Here is an 18,770-nt window from a genome sequence, read left to right on the forward strand (position 1 = left end):
GCTGGATGCTGAGGACACAGCAGTGACCAAGCCAGATCCAGCCCAGTCTTTGCTGTCTCAGAGGCAGATGGGCTGCTCGTGGCTCCATGATGAGGGGGATGCTCAGGCAGCTCTGGGTGCACAGAGTTGATGCCTGATCCAGCCTGGGATCAGGGAGGGCTTCCTGGAGTCACAAAAAGCTGAGAGCTGAAGGCTGAGGAGGGGTTAGATGTTAAACCAGAATAAAAATAGGCACAAGTGCACCAGGAGTGAGCAACAGCAGATGCAAAGGTCGGGGGGCAGGTGAAGGTAATTTGGTGTGGCCAAAGTGAAAGGTTGCTGCTGGGAGCTGTAAACAACGCCAGGATTCGTGGCCTCCGGAGGAGAGGAATTCAATCCAGGGCCAGAGACAAGGCTTGATCACTCGGAGCTTTTGTGTAGCAAAGTTTTATCAAAATATAAAAAGAGACAGAGAAAGCTTCTGACATAGAAGGATGGAACTGTAGTGAGAGAGGAGGAGGAAAGGAGGAGGAAGACAGCAGTGCTTGGAGGATGATGGGAAAGTGTTTCAACTTTCCTGTAAACAATAGGGAGCCACAGAAGAATTTAGAACAAGGGAGTGAGTGACATTTGATAAGTTATTTTAGCACAGAGTTATCATATGATCCAGCAATCCTGGTCTTAGGCATATCCCCAAAGGAGCTGAAAGCAGGGACTCAGATAAATATTTGCACGTCCATGTTCACAGCAACATGGTTCATAGCAGCCAAAAGGTGGAAGCAACCCAAGTCTCCATTGGCAGATGGATGGAAAAACAAAATGTGGTCTGTCCATACGATGGAATGTGACTTGGTCTGAGAAAAGGATGAAGTCCTGATACATGTGGATGAAACTTGAAAACAGTATGCTCAGTTAAACAGGCCTTTTTCCACAAAAGGACAAATACTATCCGATTCCACTTTTAGGAGGTACTTAGGACAGGCAAATTCATAGAGACAGTAGGTAGACTCTTTACCATCAGAGTCACCACAGAAGCCCACGACGATTTGGACATGACTTGACGACTGAACAACAAGTAGGTAGATTAAATGTTACCAGGGACTTCCCTGGTGGCCCAGTAGCTAAGAATGCATGCTCCCAATGCAGGGAGCCCAGGTTCCATCCCTGGTCTGGGAACAGGATCCCACATGTCACAACTAGAGACCCAGTATGCCACAACTCAAGAACTCACACACCACAACAAAGACTGAAGATCCTGCCTGCTGCAACTCAGACCTGGTGCAGTCAAAATAAATAAATAAAAATAAATATTCAAAAACAAAAAAATAAATGTTCCCAGGGGCCATGGAAGGAAGGATGGAGAGTTATTGCTTAGTGGGTACAGTTTCTGCTTCGGGTGACAGAACTGGGGGAAATAATAAAGTGTTTGTGATGATTATTACAACATGGTGAATGTATTTAATGCCCCTGAATTGGACAGCAGTGAAAATGAACAATTTTATGTTACATCTACTTGACCACAATTTTTAAAAAGTTAACAACATAAGGAACTTCCCTGATGGTCCAGTGGCTAAGATTCCACGCCCCCAAGGCAGGGAACCCAGGTTCCATCCCTGGCCAGGGAACTAGATCCCGCATGTCATAACTAAGACCCAGCGCAGTCAAATAAATAGGCAAACAAACAGTTAACAATATAAGAAGACAAAAATCACCGGGGCCACTGTGGGAGACTCAGGATGAAGCAATGAGTCTGGGTAGACAATGATGAGGGTCCAGGCCAGTGTGGAGGCAGGAGAGAAGGTGAGAAGGATGGAGGCAGGGCTAACAGGATGCTAGGGAGAGGGGAGATGTCAGCTTCTGTTGGCCCCATCTCCAAGGATGGCCCTTGCAGGCAACTGAACTTATTGTACCCATTCTCCAGAGGCCCAGGTACTCCACTTTACCTGCAAAACTCCTGACCTCTCTCCCTCCAAATCCCACCTTTCATGGCCCGTCTGGGGAGTCCCCAGGCAAGGAGTCCCAGATGGGAATGAACACTACCTCCTCAGTGCAAAGATCGAGGCAAAGCTGGGTAAAAACACTCCATCTCCTCGCCGATTCCTCCGCCCGCCTTCGCTTACAAGGTACAGATGTAATACCTGCATTTAAATTCAATTAAGCCAGATTCAGTTCTGCGCCTGGAATACATTACCCAGCCAGAGACAGCAGGGGGGCAGAAAAAAGACAGGAAAAAAAACACACACAAAACACAACACAGACCTATTTAGAGATTTCCCTCTAAATGGATTTTAATTCTCTCGATTTATCAGAGGCCAGAGGAGCTGCTGACAGCCGGCGTTTGTTCAGCGTCTGGGAACCCAGTTAGCCAGGAGGAGGGATGAGGAGAGGCTCAGCTTCTGGTCTGATATCTGCTCCCAGTGGGGAGGAGCTGGGGGGGCGGGGCGGCGGGTGGTGGAGCATCTGGGGTCAGCCAGACCCAGGTTCCAATCCCTGATTTGCCACTCACTGGCGGCCATGTGCCCTGGAGCCAAGAATGGCATCCTCTCTGGGCCTTAGAGTTGTTGTTCAGTTGCTAAGTCATGTCCCACTCTCTGCAACCACATGGACTGCAGCACAATAGAGGCTCCCGTGTCCTTCACCATCTCCCAGAGTTTGCTCAGATTCATGTTCACTGAGTCGGTGATGCCATCCAAAATCATCTCATCCTCTGCTGCCCCCTTCTCCTCCTGCCCTCAGTCTTTCCCAGCATCAGGATCTTTTCCAATGAGTCAGCTCTTCACATCAGGTGGCCAAAGTATTACAGCTTCAGCATCAGTCCTTCCAATGACTATTCAGGATTGGTTTCCTTTAGGATGGACTGGTTTGATCTCCTCGCGGTCCAAGTGTACTCATCTGTAAAATGGGGACAGGGACTGTGCTTGTCCCCAAAGGTGGGGGAACAACTGATGAGCCGAGAGGATTCGGGTGAGGCAAGAATCCTGGATATAGACAGGATCACACAGGACTAGATTTGTTTTCGGGAGCCCCACCCTTCCCTCTAGCAAAACTTATCCTTCTGGAACTTCCCTTGTGGTCCAGTGGTTAGGAATCTGCCTGCCAATGCAGGAGACATGAGTTCGAGCCTTGGTCCCGGAAGATATCACACGCCATGAGGCAACTAAGCCCGTCTGCCACAACTACTGAAGCTCACGCGCTCTGTGCCCTAGAGCCCAGACGCTACCGCAAGAGAAGCCACCACAATGAGAAGCCTGTGCGTCAGGATGAGCAGCCCCTGCCTGCCACAGCTAAGGAAGCCCATGTACAGCAACAAAGACGCAGCGCAGCCAAAAATAAAAAAATTGTTTAAGTATCCGTCCTGTGTCCCACTTCATCAGGGAAAGCTCTGACAAATCCAAGATGCTCTAGATTATGATGACACAGATGCAGAAACCACTCCTGCCTCGTGAGAAGCCCACATTTGGCCTTGGCCTTCACAGACACCCCCTTCCCCCATAGTGTGGCCCACCTGAGTAGGGCAGATGCCCCCGAATTCACAGCCCTGAGACCAACAACCCCTAGCTTAACCTTCAGCTTCCCATTTCACAGATGGGAAAACAGAGGCTCAGGAAAGAGAAGGGGCCATCCTGAATGCTCAGAGGCAAGAGCTGTCCCCAGGAGGCCTGGGTCCTAACCCAGTTGGGTCCAGGCTCACCTTCAGACCTTGGAGAAGCAGCCACATGGGGTCTCAGTCTTGCCATCTGTCCAGGAGGAGGAAGAAGAGAAGGCCCCTCTGGGTCATTCAAGGTCTGCTGTGCTAGAAGGATCATGTGTAGGTTCAGTCAAAGGGTGCTGGGACACCACCCCCTCCACCGCCCCCCGGGAGGACCTTTGTCTTCCTAAGAGCCTGCTCAGCAGTAATCTGATCTTTGAATCAGAATCCAAAGTTTTTGGACCATGTGCCCTGGCCACATAGGGACCTCCTCTCTTGGGTTCTGGCCTGTCCACTGGGGGCCTTGTACTTGGCTCCTTGGAAAGGCCACTTCAACCCTGGGAGGTCTCTTAGAATTTCAGACACAGCCCCTGGCCTGGCCCTGCGCTGGAAGGGCTATTGAAGAGGGTGGGAGATGTAAAGGGTACGCTGATCTCAGGATCAGAGGAGGAAAATTGAAAGAAAAAGATAAAATACAATTACCGTTGAGGAGGCAAAAATGTGGGCTTCTGAGGATTAGAATATTCTAAATTTGATCTTATGGTGGCTACATAAGTTTATACCCATATATTGATGCCACAGGCCACACACCTAAGACTAGTTAGTATACTGTGGGACTTCCCTGGTGGTCCAGTGATTAAGAAACTGTGCTTCCACTGTAGGGGTCACAGGTTCGAACCCTGGTCAGGGAACTAAGATCCCCTACATTGTGCAGTAAGGGCAAAAATAAATAAATAAATAAAAGACTAGTACACTATAAATGGTTCATTGGACACAGGGAGAAAGATTGAGAGATCGGCAAAGACAGAGTCAGACAGCAAGATAAATGAAGACAGAAAGAGATGGAAACAGAAACTGAGACAGAGATAGGCAGAGGGGAGAGATGGAGAGAGACAGACATCAAGAAAAAAAGAGAGAAAGGGAGAAGGGGAAAAAAATGAAAGAAAGTCAAAGCAGAGGGGGGAAAAAAGGAGGTGGAAACAGGCAAACGACCCAAGAGGGGCAGGGAAGCCAGGAAGCCAGGAGCTGTCACACACGAACATGTCCTTAATTGTAATTACATGGGAACATTTAGTTTGTAGATGCTGCAGAAATGGAAATGCTGCACCCCTCCCATTAATCTAATGGCTGTTAGTCAATCACTCTTCAAAGGGACTCAGGCTGTGACAGCTAGGGGGTGGCCTGTCGGGAGCAGATCCGAGGAGAAGGTTTTAAACTAATGATGCCCTTAGAGAGAGCCTGATGGGTGGTTCTGGGGAGAACAAAACTTCCTCAAACGTCTTGGCTGGTGAAGTTCACAGCCTTGCAACAGCTATCAGCTGGCCTGGAGTCAGGGACTGGCTGGTGAGCAGGAATTCTAATCTGCAAGGCTGGGTCAGGGGAGATACACTGTATCCAAAAGGATCAGGTGATTTTTTTTAACTCACCCTAGGTGGGCTGATGGGGGGCTAGTGTTATTCAGCCGCTTAGTCCTGTCTGACTCTTCATGACCCCATGGACTGTTACCTGCCAGGCTCCTCTGTCCATGGGATTTCCCAAGCAAGAATACAGGAGTGGGTTGCCATTTCCTTCTCTAAAACAGGGCTTAAGTGTGTATAATGAGCCCAGCAAGCATAAAAAGGAAGGGAGAAGGTCCTTCTGAGTAGAGAGAACAGCTTGTGCAAAGGTTAAGAAGGAAATATGTGGGCAACGTTGAGTGTGACTGGGAGGGGTAAGCAGAGACCAGGCCACAACAGGACCTTATAAAACATGCTGAGGGAGAGGAAAGTGGGGGAGGGAGGGTATAGAGGTGGGGAATGAAGGAATAAAAACTATCACATATAAAATAAACTACAAGGAGAGCTTCCCGGATGACCCAGGGGTTAAGAATCTGCCTGCCAACATAAAGGGCATGGGTTTGACCTCTGCTTTGGGAAGATCCCACGTGCCTCAGAGCAACTAAACCCCTGCGTGACAACTACTGAAGCCAATGCACCCTAGAGTCCACGCTCTGCAACGAGAAGCCACCACAATGAGGAGCTTGCATGCCACAGCTAGACAGAAGCCCCTGCTTGCCACAGAGAAAGCTGGCACTCAGCAATGAAGATCCAGTGCGGTCACAATTAATTACTTAAATTAAAAAAAAAATTAACTAAATAAACTACAAGGACGTATTGTACAACACTGGGAATATAGCCATAACTATAAATGGAGTACAACCTTTGTGAATCACTATATGGTCCACCTGTAACATATAATATTGTACATCAACTGTACCTCAAAAGAATTTTTTCTTAAATACTGATTTCTGTTCTACTTTATTCTATTTTTTTTTCCCAAACAAATTTACCTGCAGTTTGAAAACTACTGGTTCAGAGTTCTGCACAATGAAATATCATACAATGAAAATATCAATATTAGCTAAGATTTTAACTGGACAAAAGCAACTGATTTATCTAGAAGGCTTGCTGATAATGTGGTAATAAAATTCATAGCATACTCCAGTCACAAGGAAAAAACTTAAAAAATAAAAATATTGAGATTTTATGGTTTGGAGGGTAATGGGGAGCCACTGAGGACCTGCGGTAGATGGACAAAGTTCAGATTTCTATTATATATAAATTATACTATATATTCACTTATTTATGTAAACTATACTATATATATTTACTTATATTTTTTCTGGCCACACTGCACTGTTTGAGGGATCTTAGTTCCCTGACCCCAGGGATCAAACCAGAGCCCATGGCAGTTAAAGTGCTGAGTCCTAACCACCGGACCACCAGGGAATTCTCCAGATTTATAATTTTAAAAAGATATCTTTGTCTATGGAGGCAGATTTGGGCATCAATCATAACATCTTTGGGCGTCCCTGCTGGCTCAGATGGTAAAGAATCTGTCTGCAATGCAAAAGCCTCAGGTTCGATCCCTGGGTCAGGCAGATTTCCCTGGGGAAGGGAATGGCAACCCACTGCAGTACTCTTGCCTGGAGAATGGAGAGCATTCTTGCCTGTCCCAGGGACGAGGAGCCTGGTGGGCTACAGTCCATGGGGGTCACAAAGAGTTGGAAACGACTGAGAGACTAAGACTTTCACTTTCATAACATCTTTTACTCGAACAAAGAAAGTGAGCTTCCTGACCCTGAGGTGTGTGAGATAAGCCTCCACTAGTGGCGCTGGGATGTGGGGGATTTTGGCTTCAGGCCGAGGCTTTTGACCTGTGGTGTTGGAGAAGACTTTTGAGACTCCCTTAGACAGTAAGGAGATCAAATAAGTCAATCCTAAAGGAAACCAGTCCTGAATATTCATTGGAAGGACTGATGCTGAAGCTGAAACTCCAATACTTTGGCCGCCTGATGTGAAGAAGACCCTGATGCTGGGAAAGATTGAAGGTGGGAAGAGAAGGGGACGACAGAGGATGAGATGGCTGGATGGCATCACCGACTCGATGGACATGAGTTTGAGTAAGCTCCGGGAGTTGGTGATGGACAGGGAAGCCTAGAATGCAGCAGTCCATGGGGCTGCAAAGAGTTGAACATGACTCAGCGACTGAACTGAACTGAACTGAAGAGGAAAACGAATACAGTACATGTGCATAGACACACGGGTAAACTCAGGGAGAGAGTCACTGAGTCGCGCCCTCACAGTGGTTTGAAAAATTACTTTTATGGGGCATTTCTTCTGGGTTTCATTTGGCCAGTCATTCTGATTTGCCTGGTTCACAGCCCATACTTGGTGTATCTCAGGATCCTCCCATGTGTATTCACTCATCTCTTAGCCAAGATGGATTCTACCACAAAGGCTTGGAGTGTCAAAGGACATTTGACATAACTCCCCTTTGGCCTCCAAGGAGCCTTTCTGTGCATGTGTGGTCAGGGAAGTCTCCTGACTTCAAGAATGAGCAGTATGAGGTCTGGGCAGGGCCCAGCCTCCTTGCCTTAATTGTCCTGCTATTCTCGTCTTGGTCAGTGGGTTGACCATATGAGTTATTCTTGTTTCAGTCCATTGGATTGAACCTCCAATTGCTTTACCCTGGGGAGGCCCATCTACCTCCTGCCTCAGTAGGAGGGCCCTGCAGAGAGGGGTTCGATTTGTAACTAATCTCACTTGGGGCCACACGTGGACACACAGTGGTGGGGGCGGTGGATGAGTCAAAAACGCCTAGATGGGAGGCTTGAGTCAGCACCCAGTAAATACCTCCTCTCCCCACCCCACCCTGCCTTGCTACGCTTAGCCAGGGGTGACTCAGTCACTCACTTGGCCTGAAGAGTGGAGGTCTGACAGGCGTGGAGGAGGAAAAGGCCACCGAATCACCCTGCTACAAGTCACCACTCCTGCTCAGAGTGCCTGCAGAGGGCCAAGTGGTATGCAGGAACCAAAACTCCACCTCCCGCAAACTTAGCGCTTCTGGAATGAAATCTGTGGGCTTCAAAATATACCTCAAACTCATCCACTTCTCACTCTATCCCTGGTCTGCCTCCATCATCACTCACTGGGATCAGCATAGTCCCCTCCTTCCAGGACCCACAGCTCCCGCTGTGGTCCCCCACGGCCTGTCCTTACCAAAGCAGCCAGACGGCACCTGTGAGAACCTGAGTCAGGTCCCACTTCTCCTCTGCCCACAGCTCTCCAGGGCTCCCACCTTCCTTAGGGTAAAAATCCAAGTCCTCTGGTAGCCCACAAGGCCCTGTATGACCTGCCCCTCCCCTTCTCCCTCTCCCCTTCGCTCGCTCTGTCCAGTCACCTGAGCCTCTTCACTATTCCTCCCATATGCCATGCATGGTTGTTGTCCCAGGACCTTTGCACTGGCTATTCCCTCTGCCAAAAATGCTATTCCCCCATTTTTTTTTTTTTTTTGTGGCCGCATCATGTGGCTTACAGGATTAGTTGCCCTGACCAGGGACTGAACCCAGGCCACGGCAGTGAAAGCGCCAAGTCCTAACCACTGGAGCACCAGAGAACTCCCTCCCCTCATCTTCTGATAGCTTCTTTCTATTCTATCTAAACATCACCTCCTTAAGCAAGCCTTCTTTAAAAAAAAAATTTGTCTATTTATTTTGGGCTGTGCTGGGTCTTCACTGTTACACACAGGGGCTACTCTCTAGTTGCTGCGTGCGGTCTTCTCATTGCGGTGGCTTCTCTTGTTGCGGGGCACAGGCCCTAGGGCACACGGGCTTCAGTAGTTGTGGCCTGAGGACTCAGCTGTTGCGGCCTGCAGGCTCTAGAGCACAGGCTCCGCAGTTGTAGTGCAGGGGATTAATTGCCTCAAGGCGCGTGGAATCTACCCAGGCCAGGGATTGAACCCATGTCCCCTGCATTGGCAAGTGGATTCTTAAACACTGGTGCATGCCAAGTCCCTTCAGTCATGTCCGACTCTTTGCAACCCCATGGACTGTAGCCTGCCAGGCTCCTCTGTCCATGGGATTCTCCAGGCATGAATACTGGAGTTGGGATTCCAATCCAGGGATCCAACCCTAGTCTCTTGTGTCTCCTGCATTGACAGGCAGGTTTTTTAACCACTAGTGCCACCGGGAAGCCCACCGCTCTTAAACACTGGACCACCAGGGAAATCCTGCGTTCCTTCATTTTGGTCTAAAAGAACATCCAGCTCACTCTCCTTCCACTTTCCCCCCTTTGTTTTACTTTCCTCACAGCACTGTGGTCCTCTGAAATGGATGTTCTTCTGTTTACGTTCATTTTCCTCTTCAGACCTTAAGGTCCAGGTAGCTGGACCCAGGCTTGCCTCAGTCCCTCCTGTCTCCCTGGAACCTAGTGCAGGCCCCGGTACACAGGTAATGCTGAATATGTGCTTGTTGGCTGACTGAATGGATCTTTGCAGCATCTCCCCAGATGCGGGGACTTTTATGGACCCCCATTTCACACAGGGGGAAACTGAGGCTCAGAGAAATTCAACCTGAAACCTGCAGGGCTGTTTGTCTCAGGTACAGAGGAGCAAGTTGCGGGCCTGTTTGACGGGGTGGGGGTGGAGTCTGTCCACGCAGCCCTGGGGACACTGTGTGTGTGTGTGTGTGTCTGTGTGTCTCTGTGTGTGTGTGTGTGTCTGTGTGTCTGTGTGTGTGTGTGTCTGTGTGTCTGTGTGTGTGTCTGTGTGTGTGTATGAGGGAGAGGGCTCCTAACCTGGGGAGAGGCTTCTAATATACAGGTGGGGGAACCCTCTCTTTCCCCTTTCGCCTTCCCCCTAAAATAAGCTGAGGATGTCCAAGCAAGGGGACCCGCGTGGGGAGCGACTTGGAGGGCTGCACGCTTATTATAAAGACCCACTCGCAGCCACACAGACACTCCAAATTCCTCTTCCATGCGCTCCCTACCCGCCCTCCTCTCCTCTCCCCTGTCCCCCTTTCTCTTTTCTCCTCCATCGAGACCCTCCCCGCGGGCCCCAGCAACCGCATCCCGGTCCCCCAGAGCTTGCTCCCGACTCCCGCCCACAGGAGCCCCCAGCCAATGGCCGCGCTTCCTGATGAGGTAATGCGTTCCTTTCGCGTTCCCATTGGCCAGCCTGGAGGCCGTGCTCTTGTCCTGCTCCCAAGAAAACTCAGACCTTGTGAGGCACGGCGGGCCGGTCCCTGGAGCCTCCGAGCACCTGCTCTCCCCTCCTGACTGTGGGACCCCTCCAGTTGCCCCTCCCCCTCCCTGGGCTCAAGCCCTAGTGAGAAGAGGAAGGCTGGACTTAGCGACCCCTGCCCCCCTCCCTCTGCTTCCAGGGGCGCCTAATCCTCGGGTCTGCGCAGGAAAGATAGAAGACCCGCGCCCAGCCCCCAGCAATCAAAAGACCCCAGGGCTTTGATTGACCTCTCAGGACAACTGCACATTAATTGAGCGCCCACTGTATGCCAGTCTGGGACCCACTGGGGATACTGCACGGTTGAAATCGTTCCCAGGTCCCTCCCCCCTTGGGCTCACATAATAACGGAGACTGGGGACCGACCACCGGAGAGCCCCCACTCCTTCCCCCTCTAGCCCATGCGGCAGCAGCCTGATGGCAGAAAGAGTAGGCAGGGGCTGGCGGTTTCCTGGCAAGCCAGGCTGTACTGTCAGCGCTGCCAAGTCGGGCAGGGATGGCAGAGGCAGCGAGGGGGAGGCAGGGGGGCCTCCCCTCTTAATTATCTTGTTCACTTGTTTATTTACTGGGAGCTCGGGCGCGTTGGGGGCCGTGCCTTCCTGTTCACTGTGTATTCATTCAACAAACATTTATTCCACTGCGCCCCTGCTCTGACCACTGGTTCTTGTTTTATGTACTCCCTCCTCAATCCCCCTCCCCTCCCCTCCCCTCCCGGAACCATTCTAATAGGCTTTTTTTTTTTTTTTTTTTTTAATTGTGAGCGTTCTAGAGACTAGATAAGGTTGTTTCTTCTGCCCGTGTCTCTTTTTTAACTTTCCTTTTGAGATGGAAAACGCAAATCTTAGCTGGATAGCCGGATGCATTTTGGCCCAAGTGTAGATTCACCACCACCCGGCCTCCCCCATAGATGCCAGTGGTCAGAGAAAAGAGACAGAACCAGGGGCTGGGTTAGGGAGATCGCAGTGGAGGTGAGTCTAACAAATGCAAGGTCAAATTTTGTCTTTATTTGAAATTTTGATATTTTGCTCATTCTAGATTTTGGAGGGCTTTAATTTTGGTTTTTTCCAAATATTGCAGTCAAATGTTATTTCCCTGGAGTGCTAACTTTTATAATGCTCCCTTGAATTTTGTCGCTCAGGACTGTGCCTCCTTCAGATTATCCTAGTTCTGACCCTATATAGAACATTCCAGGGCTTCCTTGGTGGCTCAGTGGTAAAGAATCCACCTGCCACGGGTTCGATCCCTGGGCCAGGAAGATCCCACATGTCGAGAAGCAACTAAGCTTGTGTGCCTCAATTATTGACCTTGCGCTCTGGAGCCCAGGAGCTGCAACCACTGACCCCACTTGCCACAACTACTGAAGCCCGAGTGCCCTGGAGCCCGTGCTCCGTAACAAGAGAAGCCACCACAATGAGAAGCCTTTGCAATGCAACTAGAGAGGAACCTGCACAGCAAGGAAGACCCAGCACATCTGAAAACAAATAAATAAATAAAATTATTTTAAAAATGCTTCATTAACACTCCAGCACCTGGAAGGCTTGGGTTAGGGGGCCGCTCCCATTGGATGCCCTCCTCCCCCCAGGTAACTTTCTGCTCTCCATCATCACAGTTTACTTTGCCTGTCTTTAACATTGCTATAAATAGAATTGTACAGGACACAGTCTTTGGAATCTGGCTTCTTTCACTGCATAGTACTTTTGAGGTGCATCCAAGATCTTCCCTGTGTCAAGTTCATTCCTTTTCACTGCTGTCTTATTCCAGTGTATGGTTGGACCGAAGTTTGTTTATCTACAAACTCACGGGCACCGGGGTTCTTTCCTGTGTTTGGCAGTTTCAAATAAAACTGCTGTGATCATTGTGACACACGTCTTCCTGTGGACACATGCTTTTGATTTCTCTTGGGTAAACACCCAGGAGTAGGGTGTCTGGGTCATATGGCAGGTGCGTGTTTAACTTTTTAACAAACTGCCAGTTTTCCAGGCTGGCTGGGCCATTTTGCATTCCTACCAGAGGCAGAGGAAACACCCACAAGCCCATGTACGGGGCATTCATATTTTTGGTGTCTTTATTGAGGGATCAATTAAGCCTACAGTTCTATGAGTTTTAACAAATACAGACACCTGTGCAACTGCCACCTCAATGGAACAGATGTATATCCATCACCTTAGAAAGCTCCCGCGGAATGTGTCTTTAATTTACAAAGAGTGGGGAGGGTAGGAGCGCGAAAGATCTCACTTTTTTTTCTTGTTTTCTGAGCTTTCTGCTTTGTTTTGAAGTCCTACCCATGTGCCTTAAAGTGAACATCTTTGCCAGTAATAATTTTCTCAGAGATGAGGGTGCCCATAATCTTATTTCTCCTGAGCCTTCTCCAGTTTATTTCATTATTATTTTAAATATTGAACAAAGAGCTAGTGACTTCATAACCTATATGGGAAAAGAATCTGAAAAAGAATGAATATGTGTATAGGTGTAACTGAATCACTCTGCTGTTTACCAGAAACGAACGTTGTAAATCAACTACACTCCAACATAAAATAAAAATTAAATTTGTTTAAAACACAACTAGAGGGACTTCCCTGGTGGTCCAGTGGTTAAGACTCTGCACTCTCAATGCAGGGGGCCCAGGTTCGATCCCTGGTCAGGGAATTAGATCCCCACATGCCACAACTAAGAGTTTGCATGCCACACCTAAAGATCCCTCGTGCAACCAAGACTCAGCAGAGCCAAATAAGTTTAAAAATAAATAAAAGTTGTAAATGGATATATGTATATGTATAACTGAATCACTTAGCTGAACACCTGAAACTAAGACAACATTGTATAAATCAACTATACACCCAATATAAAATAAAACTTAAATTTAAAAAAAGCTAGTGACACCTTGCTGTGGCCTGGTGACATTCCAAACGCTTTGTAGCTATTAAATATAACAACCAAAGTTATTTAATCCTCTCCCCCAGCAGCATCACAGAGTAGACCACTATCATTCCCATTTTAGAGATGGGAAAACTGAGGTACAGAAAGGTGATGACCCCTGCTCCCCTCCCAGAGTTCCAAAGTGGGTAGAACTGGGATTTGAACCAAGCCCTGTGGCACCCTGGGCTCCCGATCACCACACACGCTGCTTCCATGCTCCTGGCAGGTAAAAGCAATCGACAAACACCCCCCACAGGCCCACACTCCCTCTCCTACAATTCCATCGCCTAAAAACACCCAAAATAGAAACTTTCCACTGGGATGACGCTAAAACTCATTGAGAATCAAGAGTTAATAGCCTTTGGGAATTCCCTGGTGGTCCAGTGGTTAGAACTCCACTGCAGGGGGCACAGGTTTGATCCCTGCTCGGGGAAATAAGAACTGCAAGAAATGCTGCAAGATGTGGACCATTAAGGAAAAAAGGTTAATAGACTTTGGTTTTTACTAAGCTTTATTTATCCCATTTATTGTATGTGTTTTCTTCCCATTGCTACTGTGTTCGATTGGGAGGGGAGAACAGGCTGCCTGGAGGGTGTTATTCACATATGCTGAGCGTGTGCATGCATGCTCAGTCTAAGTTATGTCCGACTCTTTGCAACAACATGGACGATAGCCCTCCAGGCTTCTCCGTCCATGGGATTTCCCAGGCAAAAATACTGGAGTGGATTGCCATTTCCTCCTCCATGGAATCTTCCCGACCCAGGGATCAAACCCATATCTCCTGTCTCTCCTGCACTGTAGGCAGATTCTTTACTGGTAAGCCATCAAGGAGGTGATACCTAAAAGGGAAGAAAGGGGTGGTAGTGGAGGGAGGACAGGGTATTTCCATCTGAAAGCAGAAAGCACAGCTTGTGCAAAGGCCCTGAGATGCTTCAAGGGCCTGAGCACTGTCCTATGGGCCTGCAAAATATCCTAGGAGGGGCAGGAACACAGGGGTTCATGCCAGCTTTCCTGCCTGCCTGGGGAGGCGCCCATACCATCCTCTGACCCCAGGATGCTGGGGCTTGAGCCTCTGCAGCCCAAGGGCGTCCAGAGGGCACACTGCTGGTCTCCCCTGGGTTCTCCTGGAGGCTCAACTCTGCAGGTGTCAGAATCTGATTATGTCCTGACAGGCGAGCACACCATTCACCCCCAACCTGAATGCTGAGGAGACCCCTCTGCCCAGGAGTGCAGAGGCTCTGGCTCACTCCACTCACCCCCACTCCTTGTGTGTGACTAAGTGACTTCAGTCGTGTCCAACTCCTGGCGATCCCACGGACTGTAGCCCGCAGTCTCCTCTGCCCGTGGGATTCTCCAGGCAAGAATACTGGAGTGGGTTGCCGTGCCCTCCTCCAGGGGGTCTTCCTGACCCAGGGATCAAACTCGCATCTGTTACATCTCTAGCATTGGCTCCCTGGGTCTTGGCAACTGGTTTGAGGATGAAGATTTTTTTTTTTTTTGGAAAAGGTTTCACTCTGTGCAAATCTGACATCTTTGTGGATCAGCTTCCAGGTCAAAGATCTGGGAGTTCGCTGCTCTTTTATTTCCCTTTCTCTTACCCTCCACTTCTATAAGGTATACAAATCATCCACACATATCCAAGGGGAAACACTCCAAGACCCTCAGTGGATGCCTTGAACCTCAGATAGTACCAAACCTTATTATGTTATTTCCTATACCTATGGGGCTTTCCTGGTAGCTCCGTGGTAAAGAACCAATGCAGGAGACCCGGGTTCAATCCCTGGGTTGGGAAGATGTCTTGGAGAAGGAAATGGCAATCCACTCCAGTATTCTTGCCTGGGAAATCCCATGGATAGAGGAGCCTGGCCGGCTACAACCCACAAGGTCGCAAAAGAGTCAGACATGACTTAGCGACTAAACAAACAACAACAATATACCTGTGATAAAGCTTTTTTAATACAATTTTTAAAGGTTACACTCCACTCACAGTTATTACAAAATATTGGCTATTGATAAATCAGGCACAGTTAGAGAATGAGCAAGTTGCCGGCATCACTAGACTTGTACTTTGCAGCCACTGTGAAGTGGTGGTTCAGAGGGTAAAGCATCGCCTGCAATGCAGGAGCCCCGGGCTGGATCCCTGGTTCGGGAAGATCCCCTGGAGAAGGAAAGGGCAACCCACTCCAGTATTCTTGCCTGGAGAATCCCTTGGACGGAGGAGCCTGGCGGGCTACAGTCCACGGGGTCGCAAAGAGTCGGAAACGACTGAGCAACTTCACTTTCACAATGAAGCCCTGCAGTAAGGCGGCAGTCGACCTGATCGCTGAGACACCTACTAAACCACGTGCAGGCAAGAGACACTAAACAAAGGAATGATTCAGGCCCTGCGTGGGGGCCTACCTGGTTGCCCATGGGCTAAGGCCCTGCGCTTCCAATGCAGGGGGTGTGGGTTCGATCCCTGGTCAGGGAACGAGATCCCACATGTCACAGCTAAAAGATCCTGAATACTGAAATGAAGACCTGCTGCAGCCCAATAAATAAATATTTTTTAAAAGCCCGGGGTGGGACAGAGTCGAACTGTCCAAGATTTCACCACACTGCTCAGAACGGCAGTAATTTGAAACTTATGAATTGTTGACTTCTGGAACTTTCCATTTAATAGTGTTGGACCTGGGTTTGACAGCAGGTCACTGAAACAACAGAAAGCAAAGCTGTAGATTAGGGGGAACTACGGGTGTCAGCCAATCCTGTCATCTGTGCCTGCACCATGGATACCAAATTGTCCCACTCCCGCCCCCTCCTCTGGCTCCTCCTGGTCCAGTCCCCATCAAGAGTGGTCCAGCCTCAGGGCCTTTGCACTGGCTGTGCCCTCTCCCTGAATGCACTTCCCCCAGCTGTAATAACATCATATATTTCCTTTGCTTTTAAAAATGTATCTTAAGAGACTTCTCTGGCAGTCCAGTGGATAAGGCTCCACACTCCCAGTGCAGGGGATCCTTTGTTGGTGAACTAAGATCCAGCATACTACGCAGCACAGCCAAAAAAAAAAAAAAATGTCAAGGATGTGAGTTCCAAGAAAGCAGTGACTGCACACGACCTCCTCGCACAGTTTCTGGCATGCAATTGTTGTTCTTCAGTCTCTCAGTCGTGTCTGACTCTTTGCAACCCCATGGACTGCTGCACACCAGGCTTCCCTGTCCTTCACCATCTCCCAGAGTTTGCTCAAACTCGTGTCTGTTGAGTCGGAGTTGCCATCTAACCATCTCTTCCTCTGTCGTCCCCTTCTCTTGCCCTCAATCTTTTCCAGTATCAGGGTCTTTTCCGATGAGTTGGCTCTTCACATCAGGTGGCCAAAGTATTGGTTCTTCAGCTTCAGCATCAGTCCTTCCAATGAATATACAGAGTTGATTTCCTTTAGGATTGGCTGGTTTGATCTCCTTGCAGTCCAAAGGACCCTCAAGAGTTTCTTCTCCAGCACCACAATCTGAAAGCAAAAATTCTTCAATGCTCAGCTTTCTTTATGGTCCAACTCTTCACATCTGTACATGACTACTGGAAAAACCATAGCTTTGACTATACAGACCTTTGTCAGCAAAGTAATGTGGCATGCAATAGATGCTCAATAAAATTTCCTTCACAATGAAAGGTGTTAATACATGGTACCTCAGAAAACAGCCTGGTTGTATTCCCAGGTCTCAGATGGGAGCGTTTGGCCATAGACACCGATAGAGATTTAGAAAAGGAAAAAAAAAAGCCTCTAAATTTTGGTTGCCTCTCTCTGCCTTTAATTATTTTGTCTACAAGGCTCACAATTCAGCAAGTCAAGGTGGCATTTGAGAGGGACGGTTCCCTTTAGCGTAGCTGACAGCTAATTTGTGGGAAGTTTAATTACAGGCGGCGTTAATTAACTGGCAGAGCGCTGGGCGAGGAAGGCAGCCATCTGTTCCTAAAAGCCTCCTCCCCTCCTGGGCCTGGCTGGGAGGCTGTGAGGGGTGGGCTAGGAAGGGGACAGGGCATGGGGAGGAGGCGGAGACAGAGGAGGAAGAAAGGAGGGTCAGGGGATGAGTCAGAGTCTTGTCGCCCCCCTTTCCAGATGCCATCCGGGCTGAGATCTTGGCGGGCAGCCTCCTTGTAGCTTCCATGATTTTGCAGCTGCCTCCAGAGGCTGCTGGGAGTGGCAGTAACAGTTCCCTGGAATCTGCTCCTCACTGGTTGTATCATTAGGAGCAGAGGGTGCAGAATAGAGGAGGTGAAGGACACACTGACCTCAGGCCACCCTGGAGTGGTTTGGCACCCACCAAAAGAGGCTGGGAGGAGGAGCTGGGTTAGAGCCAGGGGTGAGGGATGTCCTAATCAACCTGGCCTGGGAGTGGGGGGAATCACTCTGCCTTCTCATCTCACCATTTACCCAGCTTCGTTCCTTCTGAGCTGTTTGCCTTTAGGCAAGTCGCTTTAACCTCTCTGGGCCTCAGTTTTCTCATCTGGAAAATAGGATTGAATATGCGTGCATGGGTGCTAAGTCACTTCAGTCATGTCTGACTCTGTGCAACCCTATGGACTGCAGCCTCCCAGGCTCCTCTGTCCATGGGATTCTCCAGGCAAGACTACTAGGGTGGATTACCTTGCCCTCTTCCAAGAGATCTTCCCAACCCAGGGATTGAGTCTCTTATGTCTCCTGCACTGGCAGGCAGGTTCTTTACAGCTGAGCCACCAGGGAAGCCCCAGGATTGAGTAAAATAGGAGCTAATTCCATTTGTCTTTCTAGAATAGTTGAGCCCAAGCATTTTCAGGCTGCAGAAGAGAGCTTTGGTATGGACTTGAAGTGTCATTCACTTGTCATTACTAAAAATGCATATGCAGGGACTTCCTTGGCAATCCAGTGGTGAAGACTCTACATTTTCACTGCAGGGGGCACATGTTCAATTCCTGGTCAGGGAACCAAGACCCCATATACTGTGCCATGTGACAAATAATAATTAAAAAAAAAAAAACTTTGTTTAAAAATGCATATGCATATCGAGGAGGGGTGTGTGTCCAATAGGGCTTCCCAGGTGATGTTAGTGTTGAAGAACCCGCTTACCAATGCAGGAGATGTAAGAGACGTGGATTGGATCCCTAGGTTGGGAAGACACCCTTGATGGGGGCATGGCAACCCACTCCAGTATTCTTGCCTGGAGAATCCCATGGACAGAGGAGCCTGGCAGGCTATGGTCCATAGGGTTGCAAAGAGTTGGACATGGCTGAAATGACTTAGCATGCACGCACGTATGTCCAATAAGGTTGAGAGCCTGTGTGCCTTGTAGGACTCTGAGTCTGCATGTGCTGTTCCCTCCTCCTGGAACACTCTTCCCACCCCAGCCCAATTGCTTCCATTCTCTCCTTCAGGTCTTGAGGTAGATGCCCTCTGCCAGAAAAGCCTTCTCTGACCCTCCAGGTTAGGTCAAGTGCCCCTGTGGCCCCTCACAGCACCAGTGTCTCCCCGTTCAGAGCCCTGATCACCCTGCCAATGCTTTGTCATGGCCCACCCCTCCCACTAGACTGGGAGTCCCAGGCAGGTGGGGACTGGGTCTGTCTGGGTCACTGCTGCATCTAGTGTGCCCAGAACAGGCTTGAACAAGTAGGTGGCAGC

General features: G+C 49.2%; 1 non-coding gene across 1 annotated transcript; it reads left to right on the plus strand.

Annotated features, from left to right (window-relative positions):
• Positions 1-12,798: 12,798 nt before the first annotated feature.
• TRNAE-CUC lies at positions 12,799-12,871 on the plus strand. Its single transcript has one exon. It is a non-coding gene; the product is annotated as a tRNA-Glu (tRNA).
• The last annotated feature ends 5,899 nt before the right edge of the window (positions 12,872-18,770 follow it).

This window comes from Cervus canadensis, chromosome 4, assembly GCF_019320065.1.
Source record: "Cervus canadensis isolate Bull #8, Minnesota chromosome 4, ASM1932006v1, whole genome shotgun sequence".
Classification (NCBI taxonomy): domain Eukaryota; kingdom Metazoa; phylum Chordata; class Mammalia; order Artiodactyla; family Cervidae; genus Cervus; species Cervus canadensis.